Raw genomic sequence first — 23,275 nt, forward strand, 5'->3', positions numbered from 1 at the left:
TGTAGAACCTTTTTGTTAAAAAGAATTCTTTCTCTCCTTAACAAATGTTTATACACTACAATGACTTTTCCATGTGTCTCAATGTTCAGATTATGCTAAAGAAAAAATGAACAACAAAACAAAATCTTTCTGTCTCTAATGATTCCCTTCTTTCTCCCTCCTTTTCTCCCTCCTTTTCTTGATATGTACTACACATGTTTGGTAAGAAAGCTACAATAGTGAGATTTTCATTGTTTGCTTGTTTGTTGGCCAATTTAGCAAGAGTTTTGAAAGTCAGTTTTGAAAGTCCCATCATAGCTGTCCATATGTTTCAAACAGGTACACTGACTTCCCAGACCATAATGTAACTGGGATTGTGATGAAAACAGAGAAGGAAACCTTTTCTAAGAGCAGCAGTCTCTAAACTGTTACATTTACAGCCTCTTACTCATATAACTTCCTTCCTTCCTTCCTTCCTTCCTTCCTTCCTTCCTTCCTTCCTTCCTTCCTTCCTTCCTTCCTTCCTTCCTTCCTTCCTTCCTTCCTTCCTTCCTTCCTTCCTTCCTTCCTTCCTTCCTTCCTTCCTTCCTTCCTTCCTTCCTTCCTTCCTTCCTTCCTTCCTTCCTTCCTTCCTTCCTTCCTTCCTTCCTTCCTTCCTTCCTTCCTTCCTTCCTCACCTGAGCAAGCTACACAGAAGGCAAAAGAGGACGAGGCTGAGGTACAGCTTCAAATCATCTCTTCAAGTTCAGACCACTGAAGGAGTTGCAAGCTTCATTAGGAACCTAGGAAGCAGAAGGTGGGGGAATAAACAAATGAAAAAAAGACTTCTCAGGCTTTTAAATTCTCCAAAAGCCTCCTGATTCTTACTCCTTCCTCGCAGTCTCTGCCAATGTCTCTTTCTCCGTTTTTCTCAACTACTCACCCCCTTGCCCTACTAGCCTGCAAATCTCCACTCACTCCCTTGCCACTATACACCACTGCTGTTAAATTGATTTTATACATACTGTTCAATGCCCTGAGCTACCTCTTTAGGGGTCTGCCATGGAGGAGAGGACTTTAAGTTCTGTGTTTGCCACCATCTATCATCAGTGCAAGAGGGATCACATTATTTTCTTTTTTTCTTTCCCTAGCACTCCCTTAATTATAAGCTTGCATTTAATCTCACTAATCTGAATTCTAGAGTGCTGTAGAAGCATCTCTGTGTCTGTAGAAAAGGGAATATGAATTATGCCATACTGAAAAAACAAGAAAACAGCCATAAGTAACATTTTATCAAAATCAAGCCCACTTCCATGCAAATGAGTTCATAAGGAACTGAATGCGCCATGAGTTTTTTGCCTGTTAGGAATTTGGATATGTGGAGATACGTTTATGCTTTTTGAGCTGAATTCTACTGAAACTGGGAGATGGGGAAGTGACACAAAATGAAATGAAGAGAAAGAGTTCCCACAAGACAGTGTCATGTTTCCAGTTGTTGAATCAAATCTACCTTACAATGACACTTGCCCCTTTAAAAAACTCTCTCAGGAATTTAAAGACTTAAAAAATGTTCAGGCTGAAATGCACTATGACATCCAATCCAACTACACTATAAACCAATCCATACTGTAAAAATGTTATAAACAATGCCAGCATCAACTATAACAAGAAAACAAAAGATTGTACCTTTTTTAGAGGTATTTATATTTAAAAAATAATTTGGGAATATTTTTCATTACATTATTAATTAATGTGATTCTAGAAATCTCACTGGGGAGAATAAATAAAATGAAGTGAATATGTACATTTTTCCGAGATTAGCATCTTTATCATGTCCAGGTTTGTGTAGCTCTACTTTTATGAAGTTAGAAAACAACTTGAGTTGCAAAATAGCAGTGGATAGGGAGATATGTACAGAAAAGACTTAGGTCTGTATTACCTTATTTTTTTCCTTGATTAATGATTCATGGTTTTTCTATACTAACTTAAAAAAAGGGTCCATTAGCAGATATTCACGTGCGCAATTTGACAATAGAGCTAAAATTGTTATTTCACAATAGCAAAATACTGTCAAATTATACACATCTTTCGTTGGGAGACTTAGAATTGTAAAGAAATGGTGAAGAAGAGAATTATTCATGTCATATTTTACAGAACACATTCTTAAGCCTGACAGCAAGCTACAGTAATTTTATTTTCCTTGAATGCCTTCCTGGAGTACAGCACAGTAGGAGATAGGACCTAAATTGTTCAGTGTCTCTTAGGCAGACAGTGCTGACAACATGATCTTCCTCAGTGGACAGTGATTTTTATGCTATGTAATCTAATAGCGGCAGCAGGCACAGCAACAGCAGGTTTTCTCTCTGGCATAAGGCAACATGAGACAATCTGTACTGGGAATGTCTGAACTAGTCTATTAGGTCATTAAAACCAAGGAGTAAAAGCATACTTAAAAAAAAAATTCCAGACACCAAATAATGGAACAGTCTTTAAACTGGTTAGTGAGGATGGGAGCAACAGGTACACATTGTAGACTTGTATTATTAGAGAGATTCTAAAGAGCCATGGACATGAAATCATAGTAATTGCCTGTGTAAATATAATAAAAAGATGGCTCATTGTTGCAAGCAGTTCAAAGATTATAGTCTACATCTATAATAGTGCTTTCTGAGAAAGAGCTTTGAGAATATATGTGCTAAACAGTAAGCTTAAATCAAACCTGGAATTAAGGAGCTAAATTTTCTAAGTAATTCAGTAATACCTAGAGTTATTCCCTGAATTACTCCCTTAAAAAATGTTATGAATTTAAAAATTAATCACATCAAGTGCATAAGCCTCATAGCATGAAAAATGCAGAGCATGTAGGATATAGAAGTAGCAGCAATGCAGTATGAAAATTACAATATTAAGTGTTATCAAAGGTTGCTAAATCTGGTTTGAATTTTATTTAGCACCTATTTCCTTCCTTGTTAACAGGACCTTTGATGAGTGCACTTACTGAGTTATTTCACTGGTGCTCTGGACTACAAATCCAGGATAGAAGATTTTGCCAGACTTACTCAGTGGTACATCACTGGGTTTGCCTAATTAGTTGAATCACCTGGATGTGCTACCTCAAAGATTAAAGTGCCTCAATGTCTTTTTAAAATACAAAGCAAAGAAGTGTCCCTTTTATTTTAAGTAAAGTTAATAAAGTCACAAAAGGCTTTTTCAGTCTCCCAGCTGGAAGCTTCTCCTTGAGGTGTAACGATGGAAGCAACTGAGTATAGATAAGCTCCAAATATTAAAGAGAGTTTGGTTCCACTATTTCCAAGGGGAAATAGAGGGTTCTGGAGCCCCTGAAGTAGTCCTGATTATGCTTCTTTTTTTAAGGTTAAGGTGTGTCAAGAGAATACAGCTGGTGACTTTGCTATATGCATTCTTTTGGCCAACAAATACCTTGTAAAAAGTTGAGAAATTCCAAAAGCAATTTTTAATTAGGATGTACTGTTGCTTAACTTGATTATTCTGCTGGGTGACCACGGCATTCTTAGAACTCTTTAGTACTTTTGCAGCACTAGAGAACAAATAGAAATAAGTTCAAAAGCTCAGGTTTTCACTCATATTTCAATGACAAACTGTACACTGGGAAATCTTCAATTTCACAATAGACAGAACACAGATCCTAAAGTTGGGGGGAATAATATAAAAATATATGTCCTTTCAGACATATATTATCAGAGAACTGAAAGATATGTATGAAAAAAAAAATTGAGGTCATTAAGCAATCATGATTCATTTTAGTCTTTGAGTGATACTAGTCCAGATTGCCACTGAGTAATTGTCCTTTGAATAAGATAAATCTCCTTTTAACCTTACATTTCTATTTAGGTCAGCTAATCTGAAAGCACTAGAATGATACCACGGGAAAAAAAGGCTAAGAACACTACATTTGTACACCTAGCTATAAGTTAATTATTATGTTCCTGATAGTCCAAAAGTCAAAAAAAAAAAAAAAAAAGGAGATTTTTTTGATTGAACTGATACCTTGAGAGGCTGACCTAGAACAGAGACTAGACAGAATTAAATAATAAAGCAACTATTTATCTATTTATTAAAAGGCCTTAAAAGATATACTTTGGGTAGTAAAGAGCCTATTCAGGACTACATCCAAGATGGACCCAAAATGGTGACAAAATGGATGACCAGTCATGAGGTCTCACAATTTTATAAGTTTTTGGACCATTTGCATATTGGGGTAAATTGTCCAATTATGACTTCAGGTTATGAAGTCCCATCATGCTTGTTTGCTCTCTTCAGTTCCCTGTTGTTTTGCTTTTTGGGCCTGAACCTTGTAATGGTTGTCCTTGGTCTTAAGCTGGAAAAGGATTATTTTGTCTACCTACCCTGTGAAGAGAGCCTACTAACACTTAACATGAAGCTCAGAGCTACACCCCTAGGCAGCGCAGAATCTGAAAAATTTGGAAGTTAAAACTTAAAGCATCAGTTAACAGGTAGAAAAATGTTACAAACATGATTTCTTCCTTCTGTCAGCATTAAGGAGTGGGAAAATGTCCAGGAAGTGCACTTCGATGCTTGCATTAAAGGATTCTCCAAGGCAGTGCTTAATAGGAAATGAATATGCTTTTTAATGTGTTAGTCTTAAACAACCATAATTGAAATCTTCTGTCTGGAATACAAACAGTCCATGTTTTACTCCAGTAAACAGACATGATTACTGCTGCTCTGTCGAAGCCCTGTTGCTTAACTGTCTCGGGCTTTCAAATCAAATTATACATCCTCTCCCTCCACTCCATTGAGAGATGATAAAATAAACAAGGCAGTCACAAAACATTCTCATTTTTTCCCCACTGGTCTAGTAGAATCCAAAAGAAGATGACGTTGAAAAAGAGAGTGGATAAATCCCCTCTGGACCCTCCGTATTAGATAAAGCAGGCTAACAGAGAGTGGAGTGATCACTTTACAGCAGAGATGAACTTCTCACAGGAAGTTTGATAAATTGACATCATTTCAGGCAATTTGAGGTAATACAATCTTCATGTCTGAACAGTGTAATTACTAGATATGTTTCCAGCATTTGAAAACACTCAGCATCAATCACCATGAACAGCTTAAGCAGCAATTTTTCCAATGGAGAAAAAAAAAAAAGGAAAGAGAGGAAAAATAGAAAAATGTAAAAAAATGTTAAACAGTAATTTAGGTATTTTTAAATGTAAGCAACATATTAGAGCTTGGGGGAACATATGCCACCTCAGTTTGAGGCAACGAAGAGAAGACCTGATGCAAGAGAAATGGTCTCAGAAGGGAGGTAGCCTTTCTGATGTCAGGTAGATGGCTGCGCTCCAGAATAATCTAACCTCATTTCCTCAGTGAACCTGCAGCAACTTTGATGCTGTCAGTATGATCCTAGACTAATTCCCCTATCAATCTCTGTATATCCCAGGGTTGACATATAAGCATTTTGCCCCGTAATGTGTGATGTATCAATAGTGTCCCGTTTTCAGGGGAAGTGTGACACTACAAAAGGAGCAGAACAAGACAGAAGCAGTGGGTGAAATAAATCCATTGTGTGTATACACCACAAACGGAGTATAAGAAGGTCATTTCTGACACCTACTCCAAAGAGAGAGATAAGGCTGTTTGTAGGGTGGAACTGTAATAAATGGAAACAACTTAGCTATTGGGCTCTTTTTCCCATCACTCATACAGGAAATGTTTGACCCACTGACATGCTAGATTAATTCCCAGCAGCACTTTTTCATATATCTCTTCTTTACTCAGTTTCATTGGGGTGCATGAAGTTAATTTTTCAAGCTACATGTAAGGTTGCAATTACTCATTTTTCATTTATAATGGCATTTATCAAAGTTGCGAGAGCCACCAATGGAACATGTACTAATTGACTTTCTTTTATTTGTAACATCAGATAAGAGGCAAGCAACAAAAAAAATGAATGACTGTGTCATATAGGCCATGCTGAATATATTTTTATGAAGACAACTCATTGTAATTGCTCTGAATATTACACTAGTTAGCCATGAATATGTTCTGAACAGATGTTCAAAAACATTGTCTGGACTATGCTCCAGCTGTTTTAAATTCTTAACAAATGGAACAGGTCTAAAGCTCCTGTTCCTTCCTGTTACATTCACAATGCTCCACTCTGTGCAGCCTGCTACTGTATTATATGATGTGCGTTATATGATGCATTGTGCCTTAAATGATGAGGCTGGAGTTTGGCTTGACCATATCTGTAATTTACTAAAAAATTACTTTACAAAATGAATTGCTTTTGAAGATAAAGGTACATTGTCATGTGAGAGTCATTCATTGCTACATTGACATTAACAGGTATTTTTCACTAATATTACTCCTAAAAGAAAGTATTTAGCTTATAAAAAACCAGAAATACTTGTCTTGACAAGTATGTCTTATGTCTCCATTAAAGACAGAAGTGTACCTCTGTTCTGGGTTGAGTGTTAAATTCCAAGATTTACACATAAACTGTTGTGGACCATAGTCTTCTGAACAGGGTATTATAAAACTGAGATCTAGTGCCTGAGTTAGGATTTTTTTTTCAAACTTCTATCTGGTAACTATGAAAATTTAGGTCCCCAAAAGTAAAGTGACAGATACTTTTGATTTCAGGGCAGGTGTCATCAATCTTACCCAAAATAATATATCAGCATCTACGACCAACAGAACAAGTGGAGGCAATGCCCTTTTTTACTGTTACCTTTTGTATGAACCTTACTGACTCAGAAGGAATATGACAGGGATAACTTTGAATTCTGCAAGGTCTTTTCTAAGGCAAAACAATGAGACTTTCTGTTTTATAAAGTATAGTGCAAACTAATCTGAAAGAAACTTTACTCAGTAAAATGATTGTGTGTTTTTATACATTAAAAAATGAAAATCAAATTCATTCTTTATTCCAATCTTAAACTTATTATCCAAATGGAATTTATTTATGCTGGTTGCACAAAGACAGAAATTAAGAAGCCCAAAGTTGTGGGTAAGGTTAAAAGGTGACAGGGGCTGAAGATACAGGCGGCAGAATTTCAGCTATGTGACAGGAGATGAAGCATTGCCTCACTTAAGCATCTAACCAGGAATAAAAGAAATTATACTATAAGAAAGAGGCAAAAGTAGACAGAAGATTCCAGGAAGGAAAAAGTGCTTATGGCTTCAAATACTCACTGAGCTGCATGTTTCCACAGGGCTGCTCTCCAGCTTCTCACTACTTAGTCTGTACGTACATTATAGATTTCATACTTCATACAATTAATATTTAATTCACCTCAACAGTGTATTTTCTGAAAAGGATGAATAAATTTCTGGTTATTCTATAATATAAGTTGCATGTGATTAAACTATGGCGTCTCTAGAAATCCTTGAAGTATTATCTTTTAAATGAATATGTTATTTCCAAAGATACTTAGAATATGTGAAGGAGCAGCATTTCAAGAAAAAGAAATTAAGGGAGAAAAGCATTTGTGTGTAAGAAAAAAGGGATAAAACCTCAATGCCTATAGTGTTAAAATCCATAGAATCACATTTTTATGTATTCATATATATATGATATACATGTATATTTGTATATGTGCATTTCCATGTGTGTATGCACATGTACATATTTATTTAAAATATGCATATTTTATATGGGCACATAAACATGTAAATACATAATATTTGCATACATAACCATATGTATTTTTGTATATATTTGTTTTATATGTCTTGATGCGTTCATTCACATACACTGCCGAAATACTTTTGCCAAAACAGATTAAAAATATCAAAAATGTGACATTTCAAGAAATGGTAACAAAAATAATTAAACACATGAGGTTACCATAGCAGAGTGAAGGATGGAAATGATTGCAGAAGGAACACTAGAGAACAGTGATAAAGAGGTTACATCATAATAAAAGGTGCTAAAAGCTCAACAATCATCAATGCTTCCCTTTTCTTGTAATTCCAGGAAGTAACTACTAAATAAAACCAGAGTTAGATTTACAACTAATGAAAGAAATCTCTTTGAAATCACAAATAAACTGTAATAATCCTTGCCATGGATGCTACAGTTAGATCAAATAACTGGTGAAATAAATTATTAGTAAGAAAAAATGAGAAATTATATGATCAGAATAACCTCAGTTAAGGTATATAAACCATCAGGGCAAGAATCCTGTATGGGTTTAAAAACCTATATGCTATAGGCAAACTTTTCTGTAATAAGTGTTCTATAAAATATTGTCACATTTGGAGAGACTGATTTTTCAAAAGTACATTGCAAGTTGTACTTTTTGTTTTTCTTTCAGAAAAGAGCTTCACATTCAGTTACATGGAATGCATTTTAATGGTAGGAACAGAAATGTTAATATAGTGAATAAGAAAATTAACAAGTTTGACTGTAAGAGTGTTAGGGTTGGAACGGACCTAGAAGATCAACTTCTAAGTTCCCTACCATGAGAAGGGACAGCTTCCACTAAATGGAATTGCTCAAAGCCCCACCCAGCCTGAAGATGGATTGCCTTGAGCAACCTGTCTGAGTGCTTCACCACGTCCACAGGGAAGAGTTTCTTGTATCTAATCTAAACCAACTCTTTCAGTTTAAAACTATTCCCTCTTGTCCTATCACTACATGCCCTTGTAAGAAGTCCCTCTCTAGCTCTCTTGTAGGCTCCTGTTAGGTACTGGAAGGATCTTTGTCTTCTCCAGGCTGAGCAGCCTCAGCTCTTTTAGCCTGTCTTTACAGGAAAGCTGCTATGATCATTTTCCCAGCCCTCCTCTAGACTCACTCCAACAGGTCCATGTTCTTCTTAAGCTGAGGGCCCCAGAGCTGGATGCAGCGCTCCAGGTGAGGTATCAGGAGAATGGAGTAGAAGGGGAGAAAATCACCTCCCTTGACCTGCTGGCTGTGTGTCTTTTGACACAGCCCAAAATATTGTTTGGTTTTCTGGCCTGCAGGTGCACCTTGCTGTCTGGTCATGTCAGGCTTCTTGTCCACAAAGACCCCCTGAGTCCTTCTCCTCAGGGCTTTTCTGAATTAATTTTCCACCAGACTGTATTGTGCTTGGGCTTGCCTGGCCCATGTGCAGAACTTGGCCTTGTTAAACTTTGTCAGGCTCACACGGCCTTACCGCTCAAGTCTGTTGAGGTTTTTTATTGCTGCAAGCCAGGGATACAAGCAATTCCCCACTTTCATCCAAGTTTGAAAACAGGCATATCAACAGAGTTCCGTCTAATTTTTGAAGACTGGATATAATCATCTGGTGAAACAGCCTGAGAATGCAAATTAACTTCAACACCAATTTTTCCTCAGCTGCATTTTTACTTAGGGAGCTAATGACTAAAGCTATCAGAGTAATAGTATAGCAATAGCAGCAAATAACGACAGGCACGACAGTTCAAAGTTTCAGTGGCAAAAAGCCCCACTTTAATATAACAGCCTATTTTTTATCCAGTTTTCCAAGTTATCATGTCTAATTCTAATTGCTTAATAACTTTCTTGCCACTCAGTTCATTGGTTAGAAGGTGCCTGTGTGTGTATGTACTAAGACTCCACTTACAGGGGTGTTTACACTTTTTCTTTGTGGATTGTCACAGGATAGACTTCTTTTTCACAGATGCTAACTGTGTTCTTACAAGAATAGATTGTTATGCAAACTGATTCTCATTCTTGTGATTCTTTCTTATGGGAACTTTACAGGCTAGCTGCTAATTCAGCTGAAATAGCAATAAGGCCTGATTTTACAAGGCCTTTCTTTTATAAGGTTTTACCTATATGCAACACAATGGTATTATTGCTCCTTCTGATTTCTTCAAAGTCATGCTCAAGTTATGACACAGCATAGACCTACTAGTAGCACTGCTAGGTTCTGTAATTTGCTTGCAGTTTGCACTGCTCTAATAACTGCATCTGCATCTTGTGTGACCAAGGAGTGAAAGATTCACATACACAGTCCATCAAGCTGCAAACATCCTCAAGATTTATCCAGACATGGTTTCCTGTTATTTCACTGTGATCAAAAGATGAGCATACTGAATCCCAATTAAAGCACACAGCAATTAACTGGAAGCCTTTAGAAATAAAGCTTCAAAAATAAATCATCTGAAGTTGAAAAGACCACAGAGTGCAGCAGCTGTTACAATCTACAGTATTATTACACCCTTTAGCACTGAGAGTTTATCAAGATGGCAATGAAATGCATAAGATATACTACTTAGCTTTAATAAACATTTTAAAGTTTCAATTAGTTACGAATGGGACACTTTCACATCTGTCAGCATACATAGTATTTGAAGAAAATATCCCATTTCCTATAATTCTTTCAAGTTATTTAAAATACTATGTTCTGATTATTGAAAAATATAATTTCTTTATGCTTAATTCAATTTTTTTTCTGAAATATTTACAGATTCTATCAATTTGAATGTATACTGTTTCTATAAACCATTAAAAAATGAAAAACATGGACAGGGTTTTGAAAGTTCCAGGTATTATGTGCCTGTGCACACTTGTGTGTGGGTGTGTGTGTGTCTCTGTGTGTAAGTGTTTGGAGCCAGATTTTGCAGGAACATTTACAGCAATTCACTAGTTCTGGAGATGCTAAAGTTATAGCCATTGAAAAGTTACCCAGGGAGAAAAATGAAACCTTCCCTGCCTACATCATCCAGCATGAAAATTTATTCTTTTTCCTCACCCCTGCCCTCCTAGAATAGAAGAAATATTCCTTAACTATATAGCTGCATATAACCCACTAAGAAAGTGACAGACACAGCTATTGCATTGCCTTCTTACTCTTAAATATATTATTTCTCTTTTTTTTTGAAGTGTAGGGAAAAAAAATAATATTTACAAGTATTTTAGATATTCTTACACTAGGTACATTATTATGTTGTAGGTCCCTCTTTTCATCTTTTTCCTTTGCAAACATATACCACAATAGGCTGCCCTAAATATTTAGATACTAGCAGAACCACACTACATGTCTGCTTTTTATCTCATGCTCCTTTCTATTGAGGAAGAACTGAATCATCAAGGATGTAGACCAAACCTTAAAAAAAGATTCTTAAACATAGTCTATTAGTGTCAAACATTTTCAAACCTTTCCATGAACATTTGACATTCATTAAAATATATATAAATGGAAGTTGGATTCATATGAAATGCTGAAGATTTATCTTTAATTTACACAGAAGTCTGTATGCTAGATGAATTCATTTACTAATTTTTCTAAAGATATACTCTCCACAGAATGTTGAAAAAGAAAAGCATACAATAGCAGTTAACAAAACAAAAATTTTCTAATGCATTTATTGAGTTACACATTTATATTTAAACTCAGCCCAAGCAATTCTGTTCTTCAGAAGGAATCGCTGTATGATAATTTATTTGATTTTCCATGGATGCAAAGGGAAAATTTCTTCTTGTAACAGCTCTAAACCCAGCAGGTCTATAGAACAACAGTGGTCCATGGGTTTTAGTTTGATTAATGTTTTAAACCCATACTGCGTGGGATTCACTAACGATAAGACCTGTAAAATGTCTATGCATGTAAAATGAAAGCAATGTGATTTGTCTGGAGGCAAATCATCTTTTGAAGGTAAAATGACGAAAGAGCAGTTTTAGTCCTTTAGAAGTTCATACTTACTTTTTTTTAATATACATATATATCCTTAATCAATGCTAAAATGCTCAAAAATATATAATTTTATTTTTCTGTGTTAAGCAATTATTTCCAATTTCAAGGCCTTGCTACTATACTATGCCTAAGGCAAACAGTCTTTGCATTCATGAATATTGGAAAGAGTAAGTCATAAATCTATAATCTGAACATAAACATTCTGGTCTAGGAGTTTTTACTTGTAGTAACGTACATTTCATTCAAAGATTGCTGGTTTTATTTTCCCTTCCCCAGTTTCATATCTTGTACAGTTTTTTACGTGTAATTCATGCACCCAATAATTTCTAAATTAATAAAGGCTGCCAAAGAATGAAAGAAGACAAGGACACTATGTGTCCAATCTTGTTCATCTTCAATGATGCAACTGCAATGGAGATTTTGTCTTGCCTTTCAAAAGTGGGCACAGTACAAACCATATTTTGGGCTGCGTTGAGCAAGAACTTAGTAGGAGAAGAATGAAAGTTTCTATACCATTAGAGCAATTTAAGTTTGTCAAATAGAGGCAATATTATACAAACTTATCCATGCAAATGCCATCCCTGACACAAATAACGAATCCTAGAGCCCTAGTTTGCACTGGTTTGCATTATGCTCTCTCTCAGGTAAATGGGTTCTTGCAGATACTCCCTTGAGCCAGTGTTCAGGAGATCTGCTTGGACCATCCATCCTACAGCTTAGTGTTGAAACCAAGCATTTTTTCTTTTGTCCTTCCTTAAATATTAGCAGTTAATAGAAAAGGAAGAAGGAAAGGAAGGAGGGAACAAGCAAACTAGACAGCACCAACCACTTAACCTTTCCTCTATTTTATCAGGGAACATTCTTTTCCCCAAAGAAAGCAAAGCCCAGGAAAGGAAGCTAATAGCAACAGGAGGAACTCCACCGTGCTTCCAACTGGGAGCCACTGTCAAGGCAGCGAGCAATGCAATATGTGCCATAGTTGGATAAATAATACTGTCAGACAGAGAGCAATGGCACTGTTTTTCTTATGCTTCTCTCTGGATGGTGACACAATGAACAGAGAGGTGCTCCTGATGTTTTCCTCTGCTCCAAAAGAACTCAATTCATGGGAAACTCAAACAAGAAAATCTATTCATTTGATTTTTGCAATTATCCATTATCCTGACAATCTCCCTTGCATTATTTTTAAGACAACCCACTCATTTTCTCAGGTTGCTGGAACCTATATACATACTGTCCCACTCATAAATAAACCACTGGAGACAAAAATTAAATATTTCCTCATTCTTCCTGAAACATTAGCAAAAGAGGGAGAAAACTAACCATGAACTTCTTTGAGACCACATCTGCTCATATTTAAATACTTATTCCCTTGTGCACAATTATTTTCAGAGATAGGGCTTAAATGTCACATCCATCATAATTGCCAAATTTGCTCTCCAGAAAATGTTTTATGATTCCTGTTATAGCATTTAAGAGTTTTCACTTGTATATCTGTAGGAAAACTTGAAACAGGAAGCTGCATCCAACCTATAGTAAATGATTTTTGAGTCTTTGTTTGCTCTTCTAATCATCTTCAAGTAGCCACTGAGGGCCAGGAATCAAGTATAAGGAAAAGCAGAAGCATATCTGATGAGAAGTTTCAGTTAAACTGAGAAATAACACAACACATTTGCAAGGCAGCCTGAATGTCATAGCTTCACTAGCAGCATGGAATATGTATCCAGAGGAGGTGGGGCATTATGAGAAATTAAATTCATAGGTGTAACATTAAAGATCTGGTTTAGCAAACTTCAAAAAAGAAAGCTAGGTGATTTCAGTAGGATTTGAAAAATAAATCTTAGGAAGTGGATGAAATGACTGAATCTATTTTACAGATAAGTACAGTTAATTGGTGGATGTTTTCAAAGGATTTGCTATTGCTGCATCTTTCTGACATAGAGGTGACAGAAGAGAGAAAAAATAATATTTTAAGAACATGCTAGGATAAAGGTAGCCAGGGTGGTATGGCTTGAAAGGAGGATAATATTTAGAAACCTGTGAAAAATATAAGGTGACATAAAAGATAATGTAATCAGATTGGAGTGTAAAGAAAATACAAATCATGCAGGGTAATATTGGCCTTCAAAAAGCAGTCAAATGCCTATTAGGGACACATAAATAAAACCTCCTGCTGAAGAGTTGCATTCTCAAATACAGGAGTTTAAATATCTCAGAATGGAGCTAAAAGCTGCAACATCTGTCACTATAATTATTGCCTATCACCTGTATTACAATAGTGCCTGAGGCCCCAGTTAAAGTTCATTCCCCATTATGACAAATACCTGCAAATACATGATAAAAATAAGAGTAAGGCTATTGAAGGAATTAGATAAATAGAAGAAAAACTGACATCTCTCTTGTATGCTTAAGGATTGAGGAAGCAGAGGTTAACTTCTTGTGTTGTAAGGGAGGATTTAGATGCCTAAATTACTGAAGTCCTTAAAAAAACTTTACCTGTGATTGCAAATGAGGAAACAACAAAATACAGAGGGAAAATTATTCACTGTGATTTATTTCCTAGCTGTTGAGCCTGCTTTAATACAGTGGTTGGATATTTCTCTTTCAGTTAAGAAAGCAAGATTACTAAGTATTTCCCTACTGATTGTGAACTATTTTACAGAAAGAAGAACGGGTCAGGTTTAAAATAGCCCTATACATGGAAGATAGTAATGAGGATATTACCCTTGTGTTTGGCAAGAATTCCAGGTGCATAAGAGGCAAGATTGCAATAAGACTTTTAGGGACTCTTTAAAAATTTGAGGAAAACTGTAATTTAATGACAAGTAAGTATAGCTATTAAATGGGTCTTTGTGAAGGCCAACTTGGATAAATTTCAGAAGCCAAGAGAATAAAATTAATCTTTACTTACTTTCTATCACAATGAATTATTAGGCAGAATAACAGGTGATGTAGAAGAGCCCTGCCAACTCAGGTAGCAACTAGAAATTATCTAGAATTTATCCAAAACGTTGTTATTACTTGAAGGCCATTGTTGAAAGAAACACTTTTTAAAGAAACATCCCATCAATTCCTAAAGGGAGAGGTTTTTTAGAAGTAGAAAAAAGGAAGAGTTCATTTAGGAGAAAAATAATGTCTTTATTTTCTAAAGCAATCATTTTCATTTTTGGAAATGTCTGTGTTTTTAAAATGCCAAGTGTCTTTTTTAAGCAAAAACACATCAGTAATTAGAAGCCTAAAATCTCTTTTAAATGAGGACTGAGTTCCCAACACATGGACTGCTAAAGATTACTGGATGCTAACTAAGATTTTTGATGTACTATGTCTCCTGATTTGATATGGGGCAGTGATAGCCTAAATATAAACATATCAATTCCTCTCTGCACTTCTAAGAAGCCAAGGCAAATATCTCAAATCCATTAAAGGAACAATAGGCATTGATTATGAGTATTTGTTTTCTTGCAGTGAAATGAGTTCATGAACCAGAGCCGAATGCCTCAGTACAATGGAATATGAACAGAGACATTGGTGCCAAGTGGCAGGATTGACAGGGATCAGCTTCCTGAACAGTGAAATACATAGGTGAGCTGACAAAAAAAATTGCAGATAGAAATTATCTGCAATGCTGCCTCCCACTTCTAAGTGCCTAAGTGCAGCCCAAATTATGTGCTTATGTGAAAGTGGGAATCACGACCTGGAATCCCACCTGTACCTAAACTCATTTGATTATGGAAAATTGGTTCACTCTTTTCACTTAAAACCTGTCTGTCAAAGGAGAAGGAGGAGAAATGAATGTTAAAATAGACTAGAGATTACAGCAGTTTCTAAGGAAACCAAAGTCAATGCCCTCCTCATGCAAAATGAGCTGAAATTCATACCTCTCACCTCCCACAGGAGTGCCCCCTCCACGACTCACCTAGGGCTAGGCCTAGGGCTAAGACACATCAAATACAACACGTACAAAGCAGATGCTGTATGGTAAATGTCCAGGTACATACCCTCTAATCCCATTATAAAATCCTCTGAGGCTGTAATCCTATAGTTCTGAGGTAATCATTTGATAAAAAGCTATATCTCTACAGTTGTAGTACTCATTTTCAAATTAAAGAGAAGATTAAGGAAAGGCTAACACCACACAGAAATTGATCAAACAGCAGGGAAAAAGTGGGAATGCTGCATACCCTCAATAAAATCACTTCAGCAGCATGGGAGCAGTAAGTGTAATGCTATTCTTAGAAGATCTTGCAGATTAAAAAATAAAAAAAAAAAGGAAGAAAAGTTAAAGAAAAGAGAACCATGTCAAGTGTGATTTTTTTTTGACAGAAACAAATATGCAAGAGTACAGATATTTGTGACCCTCTTTTAGAATAAGAATATATGCTGATTGAGTTATTTACTGGTTAATCAATAACAGAGAAACTGAAGCTGGGAAAATCAGTATATTACATTATACTGTAGGCATACTACATATTCTTTTTATCAGAAAACTGTGTATTTAATATGGAAAATCAGTTTTAAAAGTAGTTTAAAATAACAGGTCTACTTTTAAAGAAACACTTCTGTTACAACTGCACATACCCTGGGTAAGTTTAATCAAAATATTAAATTTTAGTGCAGAAACAGAAGAAGTACAGATGTCCAAGTTAAGCCAGGCAAAACAAAAACAGATGTTCCAGGACACTGGGCATACAAAGAAATATGAAGCTGAGAGTGGAACCATGAAGGCGCAGAAAATAACAAAAGCTAGAATAGAAATAAAATAAACCAAAGTATGACACCAACACAGAATATGGGGGGAAACTGTGCAAACAGAATTCTTAAAGTTAAATCTGAAGATAAATAACAGGCCTCTGTTTTTGAAGGTAAATATCACATCCCTACGAGTATTATTAGCTCTGCATTAATAGTTGCTGTTCCCAAAATGCAGACAAATTCTAAAGTACTAACACCTAAAAATAATACAGCAAAAATTAAAGATTTCAGCCTGAATGAAACTTAGATGCAATGCAGGATCTTGAGGGAAGAGATATGGACTGGGCCTGAGGAACTCACTCAGTCTCCATTCATTGAGCCAGAATGTGAGTTTCACATCTGGACATGGCTGCAGCAAGTGCTGGTTTTATTTCCCAGGTAGGAAGTGTTTGTGTGTTTAGCATGGAGCCCATTGCCTGAAACAGAATTTGCTGCAAGACAGGATTGCTTAGATATAAGTAATGTCATCACTTCTGTAGCAGTCACTAAGTTTAGACTAGAACCTACTGAAATTCACTGGACTTCTTGCTTTTATGTCTTTTATGCTATTTACTGTGGTATGTCAGCCCCAGGCCTACTCTGTTATTACCTCAGAAATTTTCTTACATTCCTTAGAAAGCAACCTACTTCCTTAAAAAGACAGCTTATCAGGACATATCTCTTTAATGATGAGGCACTTACATACAAAACTACCAGGGACTGTAAATAGCACCTGGCAGTCACTGAGAAATAAGATGCTGCATAAAAAGCAAAGTAAAGTTCAATGAGAATATGTTCCGAGAGTCAGGAAATATATTTTTTATCAAGAGAGAAGCATCATTTTCTGTTCTCCTAGTATTTGGCACCAGATCTGCATTTTCTTAGAATGTGTTGAAGTATGACAAACTGCCTTATGGAAACAGCCACACACAAAAGACATTCAGTAATTATAACATGCAAAAAGTGCCTAGAAACTTCTGATTAATAATCAAATTTTGTTTTCAAAGCTAATTTGTCAGCATTGTTACAGTACTTACAGTGCATTGTTGACTGCTGGTCACTGGGTTAATCCATATCAAGGTAACCTGACATCTGAAACACCCTGACCGTGCCTGCACTAAGTACTTTGCATGACCAGTGTTCTGTAATAAGCAAGAAGACACAATTCAAGGTCATTGCTATTACAGCTACAGAAACCACCAGAGAAGAAATAAAGAAATATGTTTCAAAAGCAAAAAAAAGCTTCCATGAATAATATAGTGAAATATAAGTAAAGATTCACTCTAATAGTACACGAAGGTAGGCAACACTGTTAAATATTGTACTTAGCTTAATAAATTAGCAGATCTCTCCCTTATTATCCATTGTGGGTGTCTGAGTTGTTGAGAGTGTTTAGTTTGGCTTCTCTAACATTAAGGAAGCCTAGAGGTGGAAGCTGATATTTCTAACAAAGAAGCACGTAGGTGTATGAGATCTGCATGAGTCTATTTGCTCACACAAATGTAGCAAAGGATAAGTGATCTCCACCTCCACTCTCAGCACGCTAGGCATGAGCCATAATCAGGCTGTGCCAAGCATTATTTGATATCCTGCCAGTTTGTATCCTGGCTGTTTGAATCCATGCTTCAAAGTGGACCAGAGCCCTCCTTGCTCCTTGCAGAACAAGCATTCCCCTGGGGACACTGAGATCCTTCCTCATCCAACTCAAAATGAATGGTTACTTTTTGGTGTACTTAGAAATATTTAGTAACCCAAATGTTACACAGCTTTGTTTACAGCAAAAAACTACAAGAAGCTACTCATTAAATATAAATGTTCATTGTAACCAGGAAGATCTCTCTAGATCATTATCCCATAGTCTCCATCCTCACTTATTTTATATGCTTTAGATTTATTTAATAATAGAATAGATAAGGAATTATTAAAGCAGAAGAAAGATCTTTAATATGTACATTTATAAGCTTCTTGAAGAATGGTAAAATGCTTGCAAGATGGATTCTATTCTGTTTCAGGGCATTTTGAAGTTATTCCTCATATTCAATTTCATTTACAATTACTGTAATTTCTATGAACTATTTAGATAAGAAAATAATTGTTTTGCCCTTTTTAGATCTTATTATGAAACATTGCTGGAGAACAAATAATAGATAGGTCTAGTAAAAGATCAAACTAAAGCAGCAAATCAGACACTGAATGTGCAAGTTTAAAGTTGTCATTTCTTAAAAATGCTAATGTTGCTTATGAAGCTTCTAAGGTCACAGTAATGAACACATATTGAGAAACTCCATCTGTTTCAAAGTGTTAATTGTTACTGTGCAGTATAGAGACCAAGATCTAATTTAATAACTACTAGGAAAAAGAAAGGCAGAGTTTGTAAAGAAAAAAATAAATTTAAAAATTGCAAAATCCCTGGAAAAAAATAAGACATTAAGAGAAGTTTTTTTGTTTCCAAGAAGAAACACAAAAAATAGTGAAAATATTGCACTGAAAGCTGGCTAAGATATTATCATTCAAACTTTCTTTTGTGAATTACTAATCATTCTTAGCAAAATCTTTTTCAAGAAGAATTAATTTTTAAAAAATAAAAAACTCTATCAAGAAAAGTTTTCAAGTTTACAATAGAAAATTTCCTCAAAAAGTTCAACAGTCTAAACTCTGGGATTGCCAGTCATGCTTCTCAACTAGAATATTTGAGACTTAATGTACATGGAACCCAAAAAGTATTTACATCTACCCCTACCATTCAGAGGTAAAAGTTTTGAAACCAAAACAGTTATTTTGGAGAGAACTATTTTTCTGACAAAATATTTCTAAGGATTTCTCCAAGTGATGAGGACAAAAAAAAAACAAAAAAACAAACAAACAAAAAAAACAAACAAAAAAAACTTAAAGAACTTTTATTGATGTGCAAAGCAGCTTTTATCCAATACTAATTACCAACTTTCATTTGACTTCTTGATTTCTTTTTTTTTTCCCCAGATAGTTAAGAATTATATCTGTTCTGTTGAACAGAAACATACAAAATATTTTTTTTTAATCTCATTCCCCTCAGATGGAATTTAAAAACAACCTCCTCCTATTATGCTGCCCTGTTTCTATTTGATGCAGTCTTTTCTGGATAAAATATTTTTAACAAAAAATTCACAAAAATGTCTGGAATGCTTCTTATGAAATGCTAATACTTCCTCCCTCTAACTATTCCAGCTTTTTATCCTATGAAATTATTTTACTTGCATTGCATATAATTATAGGTTCTGTAGAGAAGAGCTTTGCTTTGCAAAAAGAAATATCCAGAGGTACTTTGTTTTCTCAGGCAGTTGAAAAGTCAGAATTCTGAAGTACACGCCTGTCCTTACACACTGCTTCTAAAGCATGCTCTATGCTCTCTCTCCACCTTTTTGCCTTCCCTAGTGTTGGATAGATGGGAGGTCCTGTGAAAATGATGGCTTAGCCTGCATCTGAAAGCTGTGGCAGGGGTACCTTGGAGATTATGTCCTGAAAGATCTGCAGAGCAACTTCACATCCCACTTTGAGAGGACAAAGTATAGTGAGTTTTCTGCAGCTTTCCTGACCTTCTCTGTCCATTCCTTCTGTGCAAACAATTCATCTTCTTCAGTGCAGTCTGCAAGCAGAACTCCATCGAGCCAGTAGAGTCATGTCAGGGATTTCCCTGGCTGTCTACCCCTTTGCTCTTTCCTATGTGCTGTCACAGCAGAGAAATGACTCTGTGGCAAGCTGAAGATGATATTTTCTGTGAAGAAATGTACCAACTGTGTAGGAATGAAAAAAAAAAAAGATAGTGTGATTTTGTGTAGATTTGAGGAGGGGGGAAACCCTGACTGCAGCATATAAAAGGTCAATATACACTCTCATTTTTGTGTTGTGCAAATTAAATGCTTTGCTATACCCCAACTTATTTTATAGAATGGGTTATTACAATCTTAGAAATAATTTTATAAGCTTGTAGGTCTTGCCAGTTTTTAAAAGGATTATAAAACTTTTTCTTTCAGCAAAGCTCTATTACCTTATTTGTGCAGCATGGCCTTATAGCTTTTGGTGAAATATCCTGCACATAACAAAGAGAGAAGATCTTTGGGGAAAATTTATTAGTTACATCAGATGTAAAAGGTCATTGAATCTGAGAACAAATCACCTCTCAGACTAAAGCAGAGTAGTCTGAAAGGGTTGTGCCACTACTGTTAGGTGTCAATGTTGCTCCCCATATCATCTTGTATCACAGGGTGACAAGTACAGGTTGCAAGGAATGCAAGAGCTGAGGAGGATCAGCATGGCAGAGCTGCAGCCAACAGCATGGATCCAAAGGACAGTGCCATACAGTGAGAGACTGGCAGCAGCCAGATGCAGTATCCCATCAGTCAGCATCAGACTGGATGCAGCATCACCACAGCAAGATCCCAGACAGTACAGGACAGGAAGAAGCAGCTGTCAGGACATGCTAAATTCAGGAACAGTGGATTAATTAAAATTACTAAGGAATGAATCACCATCCATTAAATCCTCCTGGTGATGTTTAAGATTGGAAAAGCAAAACAACAACAATGAACACCCACATTAATTCAGTATCTTAACAATTGACATTTTGCAGACAAATCAAAGCAGTTTTCAAGCTGATGCAAAATGTAAATAATTTTTCCCCCATGTAATTCACATTTATATGGAGATTTATAAGATCCTATCTGTTCTTTTAATGATATATCCAAATTAGGCAAAGCCTAAAAAATGCCTTTAAACTGAGCACCAAAAAACTGACAATACTGGACAATCAAAAGGATAAACATAAATGTGGCTGGAAATCAAGGATAAATCCTAGGAGATAAATTTTAAAAAAAAAATTACATGAGTAGAATTATAAATAAAATTCAAGAGACAGACATCAGCAATTCCTCATTGCATCACCATAACCACTGGGGCAGGTACATATTTTCTTCAGAGGAATTACATTAAGGTGTCTTTGCCAACACTCCATCACTTTTCTCTGCTCTCCCGAGTGCCACCCACAGAGTCTTCCCAGGACAGCAGCTTGTAAGGCACTCTTCAAATACAGTCAGTGAAACCATTTTGTGGAACTCACAGATACACAGACATACTACCAAAACCATATTGTTGTAGAGTTAACTTGGTTCAATTCAATGATCTGATTTACAGCACAGTCTTACAAACAGCTACATGCAGATAAAACACGGGGATAGCTAAGTGTAGATATGCCAGGAAAGACTAGTCCTAAGTCTGTGTCAGGGTAGGAATTTATTATTTTTAAAAATTTTTTAACCTAAGTTAACCACCAAATAAAATATAGTGTATATTGTCATTTTGGGAATGAATGCTTTTAATCATATAACAATCCATTATAATAGAGGAAAAAATTCACCCGTTCTATCCGCCCAGGAAGTGCAACATTCAAACAGGTGTTTGAAATGAGGACTAACGGATTCAAAGAACTCCTTCCTTTCCCCATTTTACACTCTATTTAGCGACTTCTGCATCTAGAAGTGCACTATTGTTATTTTTTGAAATATTTTCAACACTGAATCATAAAATGCTTAAACATTTGTTTAACATTTTGTGGTGTGAAAAAATCTCAGTTAATACCTGTGTAGATAGAGGTTAATATAGAGGCTAAAATACAATTTAAAGAAAATCTCTTCATTAAAGCCTTTCTAAACACAATCAATCTGTGGGATGAGGCCTCAACCCTGGACAGCTGGCTTTGATCAAAGAGCCAGAGCAATGTGCAGTTTTCTGCTGTAAGTTAAGGCAGACTCCCTGATAAAGGAATTGTGTATTCAGCTGGATGGGCTCCTCATAAATCCTTATGCAGTCTGTGTACTGTGGGTGGTCCAGTGTCACAAAACACTGAAAAGGTACAAGGCTGTGTCAATTCACCAGCTCAGCCTAAAGGGAATGGTACAGTTCAGAGTGGCTTTCTGGACCATCTATGTCATACTTCTGCCCCCAAGCTGCAGACCCCATTCACTAGTATTAAAAAGGGAACAGAATTATTTTTATTCCTATATATTTGAACCATTTCTGCGGAAAATGGGAAAATAAAGGCAAAATGTAATCCCATTTAAAGTAACACTGTCAAATTGATCTTCAAACAAATTCATTTACATACAAGTTAGATCCTTATTACTAGCTCCAGCTGCTTGACCCAGCCCTGACAATCACAGGATTGCAGAAATAGCAGGTCTCATCTTGTGTTATTCACCAGATATAAACAACCTAACGCTGTTAGTGTCCTGGATCTACAGCTGTACTGAGAAGTGTGGCCGGGCTGAAATGGAAGGCATAAACAGAAACACAGGTTCGTAAATGACTAAAACTTAATGATAGCAGGAGTTTATGGATATATTAAATATCCACTGAATCCTGAAAGTGTATTAATAACTTCAGCACAATTTCCTTTAAACATAATGTCTTTTAATAATCCTAGGTTTCTTTGTTTCTTTCTTTTTTGTTTTTTCTTTTTTCAGTCACAGATTACTGTTTTAGTTTCAATTATTAAAGAAACATTTTCTTTCATAAGCTTTTAAGATTTTCATGAGGGGAACTGGAAGGGCAGATACCAATCCTTTCACTGTCTTGACCAGTGGCAGGACTCAGGGGAATGTCATGAAGTTGGCAGGGGAAGTTTAGCTTCAACATAAGGAAAATGTGCTTCACCTAGAGGGTGACCGAGCACTAAAAACGCTCTTCAGGGAAGGGGTCACAGCACCAAGCCTGTCAGAGTTCAAGAAGCATTTGGCCAATGCTCTCAGGCACATGGTGTGACTCTTGGGGTGTTCTGTGCTGGGTCTCTAAAGATTTGGACTTTATGATCCTGATGGGTCTCTTCCAACTCTGCTTACTCTGTGATTCTATTATATTCTATAAATGGACTATCATTATCTTGGAACTTTGACACCATAAATTAT

General features: G+C 36.0%; 1 long non-coding RNA gene across 1 annotated transcript; it reads right to left on the bottom strand.

Moving 5' to 3' along the window:
* Positions 1 to 655: 655 nt before the first annotated feature.
* On the bottom strand, positions 656 to 17,736 carry LOC143694602 (uncharacterized). Its single transcript, XR_013183170.1, has 3 exons — positions 17,378 to 17,736; positions 7,159 to 7,274; positions 656 to 761 (listed from the first exon to the last, which is right to left on the bottom strand). It is a non-coding gene; the product is annotated as an uncharacterized LOC143694602 (long non-coding RNA).
* Between the last annotated feature and the right edge of the window lie 5,539 nt (positions 17,737 to 23,275).

This window comes from Agelaius phoeniceus, chromosome 1 (assembly GCF_051311805.1).
Source record: "Agelaius phoeniceus isolate bAgePho1 chromosome 1, bAgePho1.hap1, whole genome shotgun sequence".
Lineage (NCBI taxonomy): Eukaryota > Metazoa > Chordata > Aves > Passeriformes > Icteridae > Agelaius > Agelaius phoeniceus.